The sequence below is a fragment of the Cynoglossus semilaevis genome, chromosome 14 (genome assembly GCF_000523025.1).
Source record: "Cynoglossus semilaevis isolate Cse_v1.0 chromosome 14, Cse_v1.0, whole genome shotgun sequence".
In the NCBI taxonomy this organism is placed as follows: Eukaryota; Metazoa; Chordata; class Actinopteri; order Pleuronectiformes; family Cynoglossidae; genus Cynoglossus; species Cynoglossus semilaevis.
This window is the reverse complement of record NC_024320.1, coordinates 21,544,339-21,549,425: the sequence shown is the minus strand read 5'-3', so window position 1 is coordinate 21,549,425 and position 5,087 is coordinate 21,544,339. Positions and strand designations below refer to the sequence as shown.

The following is a 5,087-nucleotide window of genomic DNA, read 5'->3' as shown; positions in this document are numbered from 1 at the left end:
GCGCTCATGAAAAGGGCCGGACAAATAACACACTGAGAGCCACTAACACCCTCCTCCCTCACCCCTCCTCCCTCACCCCTCCCTCACCCCTCACCCCTCCCTCACCCTGTTCTTCCGTCCCTCTCTCCCAGGCTGTCAGTGTGGAGTAATGCTGGGGGCTGTGAAGAACCAGTGAGTGAAGAGAGAGCAGCAGACGCTCACTCACAGAGAGACACTTGTACGACGGGGGAGAGGACCGACCGCTGTCCCACGGACGGATATTAAACACACACACACACACACACACACACTCTTACACTTTTTGCTGCGGTTCCATCCGTTGTGGCTGGACCTCTGGGGTTGGACGGAGGAGGGGGGGGGGTGGGGGGGTGGTGTTGGGGTGTTTGTCCTGGAAGTTGACGTGTTGACGACTTGTTTAAAACCTGTGTGAAAACGAATGCAGTGAGCTTCCATAAGGTGGCGCTAGGTGTGAATAGTGTTTGTTGATGTTTTGGATCATTTGAAGATTAATGACCTGTTGTCTTTCTACGGTGAATGACAACAGTGTCACCATCAGGTGACTGACAGAGTGACACCTGTGCATCGGTTTGGTTAGCCATCAAAATTTAAAAAAAAAAGTTTCTGTCTAGGAAACAGTTAAAAATACATGTGTTCTATTCAGGAACGCTTCAGTTTTAAAGATTTAGTTTTGAAAAGTTCAGTTTCTTCAGAGTCCAAGGAGTTTATTTAGGGCAGAGTTTGTGTGAACATCTACACGTTCTCTATAAATGACTTAGGCTAAATGAACTAACTAAATTAACGAAACGTTAATTGCAGTTATTAGTAGCCTTGTCTATAATGATGTGTTGTTTAAGCAGATTGTCCTAAGCAACGTCAAAATGCTAACTACTGTTTATACACACAAAGTTCTCATCTGTCCTGCCTGCGGTCCAGAACTGTTGGGAGAATGTGCCAGGACTGACCACAAACTGCTCACCTGCTCGTTTCTTTTTATCAAAAAGAAAAAACAGAATGACGCTAACTTAGTGAAAAGTTAATCACAGTTATTAGTAGCCTTAAAAGTGTAACACATCAATTTTGGTTTTAGTCCTAACACAGAAAAGAAAAATCTGTGTCAAAAAACAAAGAGCGTCTGTGAAGTCCTGTGAATGAGTGGCTCAGAGTTAGCTTCAACTTCACACTTGGTGAAGAAATACCTCAGCTGCTGACGAACGCGTCTTCGGGGAATTTCCTTTTACACTTGTTTGTGCGCACCAGGCTAGGTGTTTAATCTCTCATGCCGGTGGGTTTGAGGGTCAGAAAGTGTTCAGACATGAGGAAGAAGAAAGATGATGATGATGGAGTGAGATTCCAACGGAATTATCTCTCACGTTCAGACAACAGGAATAAAGAGGAGAAGGACAGCGTGTCCTTGTTGCTGTCACTGCAGACTGACGAATCGGTGAAATCAGACTGCGATCGTTCTTGGAAAGATTTCACGCTGAAGCTTTTGCTCTGCGTTTCTCAGTTTCACTCAGACCCTTCAGTGAGCTGTTTGGTTTTCTCATCTGTTTCCTCTGTGATCTGATCTTCTGAGGGTCAGCGGCGCCAAATGACTAAAACATGTGGGAGGTTGCCCGTAAATTCAAGTTAGCACGGACGATTCGCCACCTGTTTCCACAGGCTGCTGAGGTTGACGGGGAACAGCTCGACCTCAGCTCCGCTGCACTGGTGGAGGCTGAGTCAGAAAGACAAAATAATTCAGCAGACTCCCGACAGGTCGACCCAGCAGGACGGATGTAGTACATATTTTATTGGTTGTGTTTCATTTCATTTGTCACATTTTGGAGTTCAGTTTCGTTTCCTCGTGTCGTTGAAACAAATCGTCATTATAGTCTGTGCTGTCAGTCACAGAGTCAGTTACTGAAACCTACTTCACGTTACGTGATGACATTCGCAGCATCCAGGAGACGATTGAACGGCCTGAGAGCGTCAGGATCTCAGACCTGTTCTCTTTGTTTCTCCTGCAGAACTTTTTATTGTCTTTGTTTGTGAGTGGTACTGTTTTCACTCAGCGCTCACTGGAGATAGCTGAAAATGTCAGCGTGTCTCTGCAGGAACATTTGGTGGGAGTTTTGTCTTCACCCACAGCGGTTTCTTCTCCACTCCTGCAGCTCCTCGTGAAACGAGTCGTTAAAAGGCAGTCATTAAATTCGAGGCCAAATGGAATTAATGTGATATTTGGTTTGAACTCAGGAGGAAAAACACGTTTTTATTTTTTGTTTATTTTCTTGGTTAAATCAGTCTTTAACTATGGATTTGGTAAAGATTGAAGAAGTCAATCTTTACCTCGAGAGTTTCTGTATATGAATCAATATTTTTCTATCTATCTTTTCCATCCATCTGTATTTATATATTTATATATAGTATATATATATATATATCTTTTCCATCCATCCATCTATCTATCTATCTATTTTTCTATCCATCCAGTTTTATTTTTAGAACATACCCCACGATCACCTTAGACAGTCCACTAATGTTGGTGACCCCTGGTCTTTATGTAAACTTGTAAGAAATAATAGTGTTGTTCAGGCGGTTCCTCATCAGGACCAAACTTCTTGAACTTGTTCTTCTCTGCTGCCTGTCAGGATGTAAACTCAGTCCTGACCCCGGGTCAGTTGTGCTGCACCAGTGGTTGTACACTGGAGCGTTGGCTGTTTGTTTAAGGTCTGGATGTACTGTATAACAGGACTGAAGTCACAGTTCAGTACGTACCTCCGTATTGACACCATTGTTGTGGTACATTCTTGATACTAAAAGAGAAAATTTTGTCATTCATTTAAAAAATGGGAAAACGTCAGAGTTCTCAAACATAAAAAATAAAATCTTCAGTGCATGAAACCTCATGATTCCCATCTCTCTGTAGTCACTCTTCCCCACTTTCACTTCTGCATTTTCCTAGAAATAAAAAAGGCGTCAATTTCGGACCCAAACTTGACCACCAGGTGTAGCACTTCTGTTCTTCATCTCCCTCTAGAGCCTACAGTAGAGACTGTAATGGACTTTAATTTCCACATCAACCCACTTCTCATTATCACTGTACTTGACAGTGGTATTGATTTTTTTTTTTCCTGATCCATGTCGGTCCTAGTTTTTGAGGAGTGCAGCGATGAGCGTTAAACCACATGTTTGACCTTCGCAGACCGACCCCAAATGACCTTGAGTAAAATCAGAAGCTCTCTTATATACACTTGATGTGTTTCTGTGGAGTTACGTTATGGGGTAAAGTGATAGATTGCGGTGGGTCGCTGAGTATGTCTGTAATAGAGACCAGCGTCACTGCTGCTGAGGCTGTTTCCAGTAAATCCAGACCACATGGTAGATAGATGAGCAGCGAGATGGACTGATGGGCGTCGTGGATAGGTGGTGTGAAAAAAAAAGAGAGAAAAATGGTGGATTTTTTTGTCCTGCGGAGAAAAAGTTTGTCACAGGAAGACGACGTAAACACACTGTGATACGGAGCCAGGGTTTTATATAATGATATCCGACACCTGTTGTGTGTCTGTCTGAAGGAAGTGGACACAGTGATCTGGTTAGAGAAGTGGAGTTCCAGAAGTAGTCGTAATTTCTGGACTGGACCAGTGCTGTGTCAATGACAATCCCATTTTGATTTTTTTTTTTTTTTCGATGACAATCCCATTTTGATTTTTTTTTGTTTTTGACAAAACAATAGAAGAAATGGTTTTCATGAGGAGACACTGAGACACTAGGATCATTCTAAATCATTGTTTCCCAAAGACTGGGTCGTGACCTTCAGGTGGGTTGCAAGAGTTTTGTGAATTTAAAATGTGGGTCACCAGAAAAAGTTTGAGAAACACTGGTCTAAACTGGTGAAGAACAGACAGATTATTTATTTAACAGTGTTAACTTTTGGTTTGAAGAACGACAGATTCTTTATTTAACAGTGTTAACTTTTGGTTTTGATTTCTGAAGTTGAGCCTCAGCAAAAACATACAACTGATGAGTTTAACATATATGTTGAGATGGAATGAAGCTAAAGAAACGGTTAAATAGAAGTGGATTTAAAAAAAAAAAAAATTCCAGCTTCACTCTAAGAGAACACTTTGAGAGAAATTTTGAAACGTAATCCTCCAAAAACTTTTAAAATTAAGTACATTTTCAACAATGCAAGACTCATTTTTTATTTTATTACATGTATTTTATTATATATATATTGCAATATATCACATTTTCACATCTCATTTATACACATAGTATATTATTTTAAATGTATTATTTTGCTTTCCAGAGATTCTGTAAGTGCCGTTTGTTGCACTTAGTGCTGCTTGAGTTTATTTTTTTGTGCAGTATTTGAATATTATTCTTTCAATTATCCAGTAACAGTTCTACAGGAGTAAACCTGATGAATTACTGTGATTTTATCGACCAAAATAATCCTGACTGTGATTTTCTTCCAGACTGAATTTTGGATTTTTTTATTTTAAACCCAAGACTCAGGCTGTTGGTGTGACTGTTTGTCTGGCCGACTGTTTTCGTGACTACTTTGTTGTGTGTTTAACAGCCCTCTGCAGTATTCACACCGGTGTGTGAAGTTTTCTCTGTGACAGTTCGTAAATCAGTCCCGGCCTCAGGCCACAGGTGGCGCTGTTGGTGCCCGTGATGGTGCGGCCCTAAAATGACCGGAACACAACGGTCACGGCCGACAAACGCAGAACAGGTTGCTGCGGCGTAGAAAACAGGCAACCTGCTGCGGAATGTCCTCGCTCGGACGCGTCGAGGCACGAACGGACGTTTGGTGTGTGCACATGTGTGAGCGCTTCGTGTGGCAGAGGCCTTTGAAGCACGTACGGGTCAAGGAGGAACGAGGGTGGGGCGCTCGGGTGGAGGAGGAAGTGTGACCCCTACCACAGGTTGCCGGTGACCCCTCTGGGGTTAGAGTGCCCTCTGGAGACCTGTGGGAAGATGTCTCCTTTGAGGAGGTGATTTATCGTGGCCACCTGGAGGAACTTCTCAAACGCTGCTCAGACAGGTGTGGTCCGCCGGGGGTGGGGTCGGGGGGGGGGGGGGGTGGTGACCGACCGAGG

At 43.0% G+C, this 5,087-nt stretch overlaps 1 long non-coding RNA gene across 1 annotated transcript in view; it reads left to right on the top strand.

Annotated features, from left to right (window-relative positions):
* LOC107989492 (uncharacterized) overlaps positions 1–353 on the top strand; it is a 33,153-nt gene extending 32,800 nt beyond the window's left edge. Inside the window, exon 3 of the long non-coding RNA XR_001761050.2 lies at positions 132–353. This is a non-coding gene — a long non-coding RNA (uncharacterized LOC107989492). The remainder of the gene's footprint in view (positions 1–131) is intronic.
* The last annotated feature ends 4,734 nt before the right edge of the window (positions 354–5,087 follow it).